The sequence below is a fragment of the Xenopus tropicalis genome, chromosome 2 (assembly GCF_000004195.4).
Source record: "Xenopus tropicalis strain Nigerian chromosome 2, UCB_Xtro_10.0, whole genome shotgun sequence".
Classification (NCBI taxonomy): Eukaryota; Metazoa; Chordata; class Amphibia; order Anura; family Pipidae; genus Xenopus; species Xenopus tropicalis.
In genome coordinates this window covers 141,204,004-141,217,185 of record NC_030678.2, presented here as the reverse complement: position 1 = coordinate 141,217,185, position 13,182 = coordinate 141,204,004, and the positions used below count along the sequence as shown (strand labels likewise).

Below are 13,182 nucleotides of genomic sequence, written 5' to 3'. Positions count from 1 at the left end.
ATAGCAGATAAAATTTCTCATGGTTGCCCACATGTTCTGGTAGGCATTAGGCAGATGCTCCTTATCCCATTTAAACTCATGGGATAATAATTTTATTTTAGTCACTACAGATTCCCCTGCAAATTGACACTGCACAGATCAGTTTGGTCATTTTGTCCACCTGCCATCAGGATCCAGTGATCTCCCTGTGCCCAATCAGTTAGGGCTCTAAATCAGACTCAGTGCAGGGAGCTGTGCTCAGCAGGAACATTCATGCCACTTGTTTCCCAGGATTTATTCTACTGGCGGCAGTTCTACTTGCTGCCACTAGGGGCGGGCGAGTTCGGCAGAACAAATCAGAAGGCAGTGCTGCGCCCAGAGAATGGCAGAGGAAGGCAGATGCTCGGGATGAAATCATGCTGCGTGTATAGTCCATCACTGATTGACAGCGGTTATTGGGGCACAAGGTAAGGATGGCGGCAGGCTGCATTTACTCTGCTCTTCTAAATGGTCAGTTATATATAAATAGCAATACTATCGTGTTCAAACCCAGAGCCTAATGATGATGAGCCTGTGAGATGCACCGGGAGGAGAAGGGATTATCTCTCTGGGATCTATTGTCTGAAACCTGCTAATCGCACCTCCTCGCTGCCACCACCATTTAACCCTTTGGTGCAGGGCGCGCCCAACTGTTTCTAGATAAAGCATTAGATAAGGGATGTGGAAGGGGTTAATGGGGTGCAGCGTTGCATGGAACCCCCTGTTCGGCGCTGTGCTGAGTCCCCGCAGCTGAGACTATGGCAGCAGGAGAAACTGCTTGGGGGCTGGGGAGGGAGCTAGCAATCTGCTCCCTGCATTGTGCTGTACAACTGATACATGTCTACTGCTCTGTAGAGTAAATCAAAACACAGAATAACAGGCTGCTAATGTGACTCATATACATGTGCTTATATACATACATAGAGAATGAGGCCATGTTGCATGTTTATTATTGATATTGACTGAGGGATGGAAAATGTAACATTATGAAGGTGCTCATGTCTTCTGGGTTATCTATGCTCTCCCCTGTGCTGCCCTCTAATGTGTTTGGTGCCAGGTGGAGCTGCTTAGCTGGAGGGAGTACCCTTCCCCACTGTATGCAAAGCATTTGGTTATACTGGTTGGGTTAGTCTGGGCTGCTGTAGTTGTGCAGGATATGCAGAGACTTGGGGCTGGCAGCAGCCGAAATGTCTGCCTGTGGCATTTAACTTGTCTAAGTGGATCAACTGCATTAGCCCTCTCTAATGAGATGGTGCCCAGTAACAGTCCAATGGCATCTTCTGGTACAGCCAATGGTGGCATGCACAAGGGGAGCAGGGCCAAAATATCTCTTTCGTGTTCTACTCTTATTTGGAGGAGGTTAGTGACGATGCCAAAAGATGGTTTTCCACTGGAAAATGTATATACTGTATATACTCGAGTATAAGCCTAGTTTTTCAGCACCCAAAATGTGCTGAAAAAGTCAGCCCTCGGCTTATACTCGAGCCGGGTGCCATAGGTCCCTCCAGACTCCCTTCAGCACCCTCGGTCCTTTGTGTGCAACCAGACCCTCCAGCGCCCTGGCCCACTCCCAGTCGCAATACTTATTCCCCCTTACGTGTCCTCCGGGACTGGGTCTTCTGCCAGTTTGCCAATGTGCAATGAGCATGGAGTAGTACTCATATTGTTTTTGTTGACCCTCTTCTCCACTTACAGAGCTAGTTTACTGTTTTTCTTTTAAATAAATATTTAAAAACATATACCCCACTGATGCCTCAATTTATGTAATTTTACTGGTATTTATTTTGATTACTGAAACTTCGCAGTAGCTGCTTCATTTCCCACCCTAGGCTTATACTCGAGTTAATACGTTTTTCCAGTTTTCTTAGATAAAATTAGGTACCTCGGCTTATATTCGGATCGGCTTATACTCGAGTATATACGGTATCACATTTATGGGTAATGCCACTTGGCATGGTGTCTAGTGCTTTCTCACTGGGTGGTAAGGGAACAAAACTGTAGAAATTGCCCGCATTCTAAATTATTGTGAATTGGCACTTTGCGCTGGTCTCATCAAGTCACAGGACTTCACATTTTGAGTTATGGGCATCTGACATAAGACAAGACGCAGCACATAGTAGTGTGATTTTACCCCAAATCGTTATTATTCTCCACCTGCTCATATAATTTCTTCTGTTTTATAATGTCAGTGATACAATGGAAATAATATGGAGACCCATAATAACCAGATGACCACCTAATCATTATGGCAGTGCCCAGGTTGTCTCAAGGTTAGGTATAGCATCTCATTTGGCAGCAGCTTAAATCTTTGCTATTGAGCTAGTTAATCATGCAAAATAACAAATTCCAATAAAGCATGTGTGTATGTTTTGTAATTCTGAAATATAAAACATGAGCTTTAAATAAAGGGTCATAAACCTTCCTGAGAATTTACAGTAACTGCTCTCAGGGTGCATTTCCAAGCACTCTTGTAGTAATGAGTTATTTAAGTTTTTCTTTTACTTTTGTGTTGTTTTTGTACTTGGAAGTGTGTTGTTTGGGAAGATTGCTAAGTTGGCAGTATAGGGGGTAATTAAATGTGCAGCAGCATGGCAGCAGGTGGCTTTGCCAATACAAATCCACTCTGCGTATCCAGAGCTTGTCCTCCCTACCTCCCTTGTATTTTCCAGCTGTGCAGACACCCAGTTTCACAATGCAAGATTGCAGCCGTTACTTACATGTGATACTTCTGCAAAAATAAAGATTTGCAAGTTGGAAGCACATGATTATTTAGTATGATAACCACACAGACCTATGATAAACCAGTATATGCTATACAGTATGTATCACTGGGTAATGCTACTAAGAATATATGTATGCCACTGATACTGGCTATTCCAGCTGCTGTGCTAATAAGCTCTCAGCTATGTACTACCAGCTTTCTCAGTAGAGAATTGTGAAACTTATTTCTAAATGTTGTCTGATATATTTATTAAAGGGATGTACATTTACATAGAAGCCTTGTTTTAGGTTTAATCTTTCTGCTGGCTCCTAATTACAGCTTTCTGTAACACAATAACTAAATAAGGCAGCGCCCTCATTTTATTTATCAAGGAAAGTTTTATAACATAAATGTTTTCACAGGAGAGACAATATTTTTAAAAAGGGGATTCAGGGGTATGGCTTACAGTAGGACTGAGTAAATATTTGCTTCAGGAATTGGTTTGCTGAAGCTTTGCCAAGCATGTGTTCTTTCCCAGCAGTGTAGGAACACTTTCAGAAAGCTTTTCATTGCCTTAGTCCATGTGATTAAGAATTCCTGGGATGAAACCATTGTCCACATTTAACCATTCTTGCCTTTGGTTGTTGGTTGTTGTGCACATTTTACACAATTTTTTTGCAAGTGCAAATAATACAGCCAATGCCATGTTTTCTTCACCCCACTTAGGCTGAGTGCCCATTTGCCTTATAGAGCGATGCCTTTGTCACCTATATTTTGTCAAATTTGCAGAATATTGGTTTTGGGAAGACTGAAACAGGTTTGTAGTTGGTTGGTACAGGGCATCACTGGATCGGTTACTATGGTGGTGTGATTGTCCTCATGTCCTCATAGGCATTCTCTGAAGATGGATGAGCTCTGTTATCGTTATACAAACTATCATTATTTAAATAAAGATAAGCATAGAAACCTCATTGTTTTGTGTAGATCATTAACTAATGCATCGGTATCCTCTGTTTTTAGTGCTCAAGTTATTGTGAACTATAACTACCCAAATCCTAAGCCTACAAGATATAATAGGTATTAAAAGTGTGTGGTGAAAGAGGGCTGTAACATTAAACACATATAATAAATAAATGGCAATGTCTAAAAGCTACATTAACATAATTAATAATAATAACAAGACAATGTTTTGTCAGCAACTGTTCAGTATTCAATGACAGATAAACAGACTGATTTTCATTTCTTCCTTTTCATTTAAAGCGCAATGGAAAGTCCTGTGACAATAAAGGCAGGCTTCCCATTAGTAATACCGGGGTTAACATGACACACTGTGGCACTATAGACAAATTAGCAGAGAGTGCTCATGGGAAGCTGGAACTGATGCCATTAGCAGCATCTGCTATTTACACCACTCCTTTGAATATATATAAAAAGCCCCAGTGTGCACCAATCAGAAGGCAAAACGTCACAAAGGCATTGTCATTATGGAGAGACATTACCCTGACAATCAGATGAGAAGCCCTTTCTCAGCACCTGCTGCCTTTAACTCCTTCTCTGCCAGCAAGGTCTGCTGCACTGTTAATATATATTAGGCCTGTTTTGTGCATACAACCACAGCTGCCTTAGGGGCAAAAAGTGACAATCAATAGTATATCAAGAAATCATAATCCAGTGGTGAATCAAGACGGAACCCTCGCCGTTTACCCTTTTGCTGCAAGTAGCATGTCATGTTTATTGTGCTCATTTTATCTTATTATTATTCCTATATATTCTTTGGCAAGTGCGTATCAACGTTAATGCTTACACTAACATCAGCTGTGCAATGACTGGGTTAATAATGTTATTTGAAATATGTATTTGTGTAGTCTCTATATGTTCTCTACAAAATATCATCATATTATATGTGTTTAGTGCAGCCATCCTAACTTACTACAGCCAGATTTTTCCCTTTACCCAAAACATATTTGAACAAAACCATGCTACACAGTTCTTCTGATACTATTTGACCAGTGGACAGATTAAATTCATATGTGTGCAGGGACATCCACTTAGGTTCCTGCTACCCTCCCAGAAATCAGTAATTCTAGTCTGTGAAGCCACAAATTCAGTTTATAAATAGCTTCACTTTGCATGAGCTTGATGCAACTATTTCCTTTCCATATGTGTGCATAATTTTAATTAAAGTTCGCATTGGAAGGACTCTTCTTTTTCTTCCAGCAATAGGAAAAAAGCAGCTGCCCGAGAGGGCTGAGAGTGCTGAGAGTACTGAGAGTGCGCGCCTGCAGGCAGGGAAAGGACATATGGCAGAAGTAATACTGGATCCCTCTAATTAAAGGGGATCTCTCTCTCATTTGTTGCTTGTGTGTAATCTTCCTACCATGCCAAGGTTATATAAATATAAAAGTAATTAAGTGAAAATTAATTCTGTGTGCGTTTATTTTATGTATTTTAATCTGATGTGAAGCATAACATTTTTTTCAGGATTACACAGCTTTACACAATATTACACATTTGTTTCAGGAAAATAAAAATCTTTTATTCTGATGACCTTCAAAGATTACCAATAACAAAAATAAAATTGATTAATATGACCAGACATAACATTTTTTTGATAAGTTGGAGCAGTCCTGTGTGGGGTTTGAGCAGATTCGGGCATGGTCATTCAGGTATATGGGGCACTGAAACTTCATACAGCAATTCTGGTAAAAAAAAAAACCTGTGTGCCTTTAGCCTCCAAGATAATGGGGAGTGACTGGGATGAGCACAATGTTGCCTTAGATGGGTTAATGAGGATGTGGTTATTTAGTCTGTTATACAAAGCTTGCTTTCATAATGCTAGTTACATACATTTTCTTTTTAATTGTATTACAGTATGTTGAGCAATGTCTAATGTCTGCATAATATAGTCGTTTTGCAAACAGTGAGTAGCCTATGGAAAGTGGAGGATGCACCCATTCCCCAACTCTTGATTTCATATTAAGGGGACAGTCTCTCACACATAAGAGGCACTTATCTCAGGTAGCTGCATGGGTTATTTAAAAAAATGGCAGTTTTGCATAATGCATTTGGAATGGCCAATATTCGGCATAGTCACCTTTTTCTGTTCTGATAGTTTGTGCAAAGTGCACAAATGAACAGAACTATAATGTCCAATGGCAGCAACCTTTATACCATGCTAGGTGACACATGGCATTGTGTTGTTGGGCTGTGAAAACATTGTCTATATACTTTTGGGCATGAGATTTATGTTATATATGGTGCAAAGTTTGCTACAGTTCTTAACACCTATAGCAAGCAATTAGCAGATAGCATTTCCTAATCTAACCAAAGTCCTTATAAAATGAGCACTAGACAAATATATACTGTGTACAGAGCCACACACAGTACACAATATTGTTGTTGTACAAACATGACTGTCAGTCTGTTCATCGCTGCCATTACACTAGAATATTGTTCTCCAAGAAAAGACATTGTTTCAAAAATATGCTGCTCTCATCCTACACACAGTAAATGCTGCAGCATGCCATTCACATAGGCATATAGTCAAAGCACAGTAAAAATGTATTACCATAGGTATGTTCAAAAATTATATTGATATTGTTATTATGTGCAATCATGCAGTTTTATCACTTATAGGAGATCCAGCAGTTGTGTATGTATCCAAAATATGTAAGATTTCAGTTGCAGACATCCAGCTAGAAAATTTTAGGGGTCATTTATGATGAATAATGCAGTTGCAGTATTTTTCAAATGTTGGGAGGTATGTGTGTGGTTTCTAGTAGTACTATATATCTGTATGCCTACCATATGTATGACTATGCACTGTTCTGGGATATTATGGATCAAGGTAACACTCTATTTTACTATGATTAAACAATGTAGAATATTGCCCCCCCCCCCCAAAAAAGCACCCTACATCTATGGCCAGTATTGACTTATAGCCCTTATCTACCTGTGTCTTACACACTTCTCTGCTCTGTCTTTAATACGTGTGTGGTTTTATAAATGGGATTTTAGGGATGGAGGGGGACCTGTTGCCCTTCCAGGGTGATTGCTGAAAGGGACCCAACAATTGGATTTTTGCCCAGGGCCCTCCAAGACCTTAAAACAACCCTGATTGTTACTTATTCAGGTGATTTTTCTTCATCATCATCATCTTCACCGTCCATAGTTATAAGGACAATGCACCAGGTGCAACAGAACGTTACAGTACAGCTCTTCCATGCTGTGGAGTCTGCCTCTTTTAGCCTTTATACAACACTTATAAAAAGCCTGATGGTTGCCCACTTGTCCTTCCCTCCTGGTGGGAATTAGGCAGATGCCCCTTTATCCCATTTATTAAAAACTCATAAGCTAAATATTTTATTTAGTCACTACAGATTTCTCTGAAGGCATTGGCTCTGAACAGGCAGGTTTGGTTATTATGTCTTCGTGCCATCAGGATCCAGTGATCTCCCTGTGCCCAATTAATTAGGGCTCTAAATCAGGCTCAGTGCTGGGAACTGTGCTCAGCAGTTCATGCCACTTGTTTCCCAGCATTTCTTCTACTGGAGGCAGTTCTACTTGTTGCCACTAGGGGCGTGCGAGTTCAGCAGAACAAATCAGAAGGCAGTGCTGCACCCAGAGAATAGCAGAGGAAGGCAGATGCTCAGGATAAAATCATGCTGCATGTATAGTCCATCACTGATTGACAGCGGTTATTGGGGCACAAGGTAAGGATGGCGGCAGGCTGCATTTACTCTGCTCTTCTTAATGGCCAGTTATATATAAATAGTAATAGTATCATGACCAAGCCCAGAGCCTAATGATGATGAGCCTCTGAGATGCACCGGGAGGAGAAGGGATTATCTCTCAGGGATCTATTGTCTGAAACCTGCAAATCTCACCTCCTCGCTGCCACCACCATTTAACCCTTTTGGTACATGGTGTGTCCAACTAAAATTTCTAGATTAGATAAGAGATGTGCAAGGGGTTAATGAGGTGCAGCATCACAGGGAATCCCCTGTTCAGTGCAGCTGAGACTGTGGCTGCAGGATAAACTGCTTGGGGACTGGGTAGGTCTCAGAAACACTCCACTCTCAGATGTATATGACACGGGGATGGGGCAACAAGGGGTTACACTCAGTCACCTTTCACACAGGTTAGACTAACATCAAGCACCCCCAAACACACCACCGCCCCAAATAACTATTCGCTGCCACCATCTATCATTAACAGGCGATAGAAACCTAATGCACAAATATATCACACAAACTTTCTTACTGTAGTTAGGATTAGTTTCCACTAATTCCACAAACACACTAGTAGCCAAAGGGTTAATTTACAAACACACTCTCCTGCTAGCAGTCAACTAGTTAATTAGTATTTACAAAGAACTTGCCCCTCTACTCAATACACACACACACACAGCCAAGCAGTTAATATATTCACATGTAAACAAGGTACATGGGTCTTTAGAGCCAAAGGACAGAACTTATTAAATGTTATATTTAATATTACAAGGGTAAACAGTGCATTTAAAAAGGTTTTACAAAAATAGACATATACATGCAAACAGTAAATAAAATAAAAGGAAATAAAACACAGAGATAACCCTATGTAAGTTACTGAGTTATCTTTTGTGTCCTCCTGAGGTAAGAGTTTGAAAATTGAGCCCACCCCCCAACAGATTGGGACCCCAAGAATGAGCTGATGAGTACCTGGGTCTGTGCCCTTTTTATCCTCCTGCTGGGACTGGGAGGGAGTGTCCCGGAACTTGTCACATGACCCCCCCGTAGAGAACTGCACTTCTCATGCCAGTTTCTTGTCATATAACATTGGTACTTGCCAGTACCCAATATTATTAGGAAAACATGGGCTTGCTTTAACCCATATGTGGGCAATCAAAATTATACCAAACATGAGGGATGTCTCATGTCCCAGTCCCCCCGAAACTATCCCTCCTAACTGGTGGGTATAGGAAGTCCCTGTTTGGTATCATTGGGAAGCAATCAATATATGATTTATGAGGATGTGAACCCTAAAGCAAGGGAGATATGGATCCCTTTCTATAATTCATATTTTCTCATAGCTGCACCCCCTGCAGTTCTTAGGTCCACAATGGCCTCTGTTTGATCAACAGATCAGAGAAGCCAATGGCCCCAGTTCCTGCCCCAAATGGCTGGAATTGTCTGCTAACTCTGCTGAAGTTGTCGCCTTCCCACGGTCCCTGGTTGCATATTTAATTAAGGGTCTCTGTGGGAGCCTGCAACCAGATGTTGATAGTGTGTATTGAATTAATTGGACACAAAGCAAAATGTTGCCAGGTTTAACAATATACAATGCCAGGGCAATACTGCTAGCCTGACAGTAGGGAACTAGCAATCTGCTCCTTGCATTGTGCTGATCCATGTCTACTGCTCTGTAAAATTAATCAATATATAGAATAACAGGCTGCATAATGTGAATTATATAAACTCATATACATACATAGAGAATGAGGCAATATTGCATTGTTATTATTTCTGTTGGTTGAGGGGATGGAAAATATAACATTTTTTAGGTTCTCATGTCTCCTGGGTTATTTATGCTCTCCCTGAGCTGCCCTCTAGTCTCAAGGTGCTCAGATGGGTGCCAGGTGAAGCTGCTTAGCTGTAGAGAGCACCCTTCCCCACTGTTGGCAAACTGCTTGATAGGGGGAACTTCTTGGTTGGGCTAGTCTGGGCTACAGAGGATGTGCAGGGAGTGACTGGCACCAGGAACTGGCATACACAAAAGGAACAAGGGCAATGTACTTTACTGTCTGTTTGGTATTCTACAAATGTACTTAACTGTCTCTCTGGTATTCTACTCATATTTGATGAAAGATAGTGACTATTTTTTGGGGGGCTGCCATATATATGCTAAGTTGGCAGGGTCTTGAATCTTTGCCACTGAGCAAGCATAACCATGCAAAATAACACACTGCAACACAGAATCACACATTCCGAATAAAGGCATGTGTGTATGGTTTGTAATATTGAAATATAATACATGATCTTTAAATAACTTTTAAAGGATCATAAACTTTCTTGAGAAATTATAATAACTGCTCTTGGGGAACTTTTCCAAGCACTTATGTAGTAATTAGATGTTTAATTTTATTTTTCACTTTTGTGTTATTTCTGTTCTGCAGCCATCAGGGAAGATTGCTAAGTTGGCAGTATAGGAATCATTGAATGTGCAGCAGCAGCAGGTGGCTTTGCCAATACAAAACCATTCTGCCTATCCAGAGCTTGTCCTCCCTACCTCCCTTTGTATTTTCCAGCTGCGCAGACAGCCAAATTCACAATGAAAGACAGCAGCCATTATTTATACTTCTGCAGAAATTAATATTTGTGAGTTGATACGATTACTGCACAGACCTGTGATAAAGTATTAGACACAGTTGCTAAAATAAACCAATTCATGCTATACAGTATGTATCACTTGGTAATGCTAGTAAGTATAGATACAAGTGCCACTGATACTGGCTATTCTAGCTGTTGTGCTAATAAGCTCTTTGCTATGTATTGCCAGCTATGTTAGTGGAGAACAGTAAAATCTAATTCTGAATTTTGTCTGATATAGTCTTTACAGGGATCTAAATTTTCATAGAAGCCTTGTATTAGGTTTATCCTTTCTGCAGACTCCTAATTACAGCTTTCTGTAAAGCAATAACTAAATAAGGAAGCCCCCTCATTGTACTCAGCAGGAAAAGGTCTACAACGGAAATGCTTTTACAGAAGAGATAATACTTTTTAAAGTGGGGGGGGGGATTCAGAGGTATTGCTTACAGTATTACAGAGTAACCATTCTCCTCTCATTTAATTCCTATGTGATAAATACCTTAGGAAGTGGTTTGATGAAGCTTTGCCAAGCATTTGTTCTTTCCCAGCAGTGTAGGAACACTTCCAGAAAGCTTTCCATTGCTTAGTCCATATAGTTAAGAATTCCAAGTATGAAACCATTGTCCACAATTAACCTTTCTCTTCCCATTAAAAACTGAATTCCCTTACATATTTTTGCATTGGTTCTTTAAATTTTTCACATATGCAACAAATTTTTACAAATTCCACACAATGCCATGTTATTTTCACACCTTCCCAGCCTGAGTGCCCATAGGCATGAGTCTTGAGTTCACTTATACAGCCAGTGCTGCCCTTACCTACCCTTATCTTCTACATCATTTAGACACGCTAGTTAGGAAATACTGACAGGTACAGGGTACAGCAGAGCCCTGCACAGTTTACATTACAGCAGAATAAAAAGTGCATCACAGCTTTAGTAAACACATTGCTTCACACTGATTTATTATAGAATTTGGGTTGAAGGTTTTATTATTAAAGAAGGTATAGAAGGGTTCGCTGTAATATTGTAAAGTTTTATGTATCTATAACCTTCTCATGGTTTAAGTGGGGCCTGAACCTAATAAGCCTGAAAACCTCTGTTATACTAAATTTGTGGTTTTGTGTGCATTTCCTAATGCAAGGTGTAGTGCAAACAGGGGTAGATTAATGCATAGGCTTACCTAGGCTATGGCCTAGGGGTCCAGTGTGATCAGGGTCCATCTAGTTTTTTTTAAATTATTATTTCTACTCTCTCTTTCGAATCTTTAAATATTTATTTTCATTTTGCTGGGTTCGGTCAGGTGCACCAGGGAGGAGAAAGGGAAGTGCATGTACCCGAATATGTACAGATCCAGACACGTGTTCACCCAAGCTCTCTATGCCGGGTCGGGCTCGGCAACACCTGTGATGTCACTGGCTCACGCCAAACCCAACCCGGCATAGAGGGCACACGTGACTGGATCTGCACGCGTTTGCAAATAAAAGTTAAAATTAAAAGATTCTAAAAGACAAAAAAGAAATAATTATTATTTCAATTGTTAATTGAAAAAGATAGATGCTCTTCTGATCACACTGGACCCCTAGGCACGCAGGTTACACATGCCTTGCCTGCTGTCTACTCTTGCCTTGTCTGCTGACTGTGGAGTAGCCTAGAAATGGGACCTGTGGAAAGTGTAGCCTAGGGGCCTTACATCTTATTAATCCGTCACTGAGTGCAAAGCTTAAACTGGTCCATCTATTCACAAAGGCACTTGCATCAAAGCAATCTCCTCAATACTTGCGTCTTCCATCAGATGGTTGGTTGCATCCACTTTTCAGAATAAAGTGCAATTTACAGGGTGCACAACTACAAGGGAGCCCTATAATTAACACCTTCCTTGTGTTACTCCTCAGGTTCCCTTTGCAACTGATGCAACTGATTGGCACTTACTGAATCTCATGCTAACTCCTTTTTGAGCAGCTCAAGTGTTTTTATATTAATTACAGAGTTTGCACACAGTATTTTGAGTGAAAAAAGTTAATGCAAAAAATGCCCATTGACAGTGCATTTAAAACATTTTTGCCATTTTCATGGACACATTCGCTCATTGCTGAAAATTTTATTCCAAGCAACTTTGCAATTTATACATTAAACATATTAAATGTTTTTTTCTTAAAAATCTGTTACATTGCATAAGAGTTGCAACAGACCAGGCTAAATATGGTTTCCCATGACTTTTTATTTCCGTTCGTTGGTAACAGGAGACCAAAGAGAGATCTAATTAAAAGACAAATAATGTTTTTTTTTTTAGGTTACTCCGAGAAAGCAGTAATGAAACACTGCCTTCCTGTTTTTTTTAAAGTAGTACTGCTTTCACTATACCCCACTCCTAAATATTAATAATAATGTATCATCCTAGTATGCTTTGTATCATCACTAAATTCTCTCTTGGGCTCACAGGACCTAAACATAATGGCACTTTCCTACCTTTGCACTCACTGGAGGCCTACTTTACCCAACATCAGTCTTCAGTTAGTGCCTCTGAGCTTCCAGGATTTTTCCTTTCCTGTTACTTTGGCTTCATCTAATGGATTTTGCCTATGGACATCCTAGATGAACCTTATCCACATGCCTTATTATCTGCCTAATTGGACTAAATTAATGCTTAAACCTCTTTTGAAATTCCCCAGACCCCTTTGGAAATGCACCCCAGTACTGCCCTCATGCCCTTTCCTTGTTCCCGACCCTAGAGCACAGAATAGTAGGGTTAACAGCTGCCATGTCTGGCCGCTCCACATCCAGTGTCCAGATTCCCTGAAGATGCATGCACGCGTGCAAACTCCAAATCAGGATATGATTGGCTTTCAAGGTGCCTGGATATGGCAGCTGCCAACCCTAATGTGCTGTGTTCTAAAGCCATGTATGGGGAAAGGGGATAGTCTCTAAGTGAGTGAAGGGTGCAGTAAGGGAGTGGGAGGGATCTGTGTGGGAGTTTACTATTGTAAAAGTGTTAGGGTTTCCTTGTCTGTTAAATATCAATATTGAGTTTCCCATTTACTATTACCATGAAAATAAGTTGACCACTATCATATGTTACAAATGTAAATAAATGTAAATCTTCACACATCTAAGGGGTA

The 13,182-nt window shown here is 40.5% G+C and overlaps 1 protein-coding gene across 2 annotated transcripts in view; it reads left to right on the top strand.

Moving 5' to 3' along the window:
• The first annotated feature begins 354 nt into the window (after positions 1-354).
• b4galnt1 (beta-1,4-N-acetyl-galactosaminyl transferase 1) overlaps positions 355-13,182 on the top strand; it is an 83,913-nt gene continuing 71,085 nt past the window's right edge. Inside the window, 1 exon segment of one of the 2 annotated variants that reach the window (NM_001126696.1) lies at positions 355-446. The gene's annotated coding sequence lies outside the window, so the exon portion shown is untranslated. 2 annotated transcript variants of the gene reach the window in all.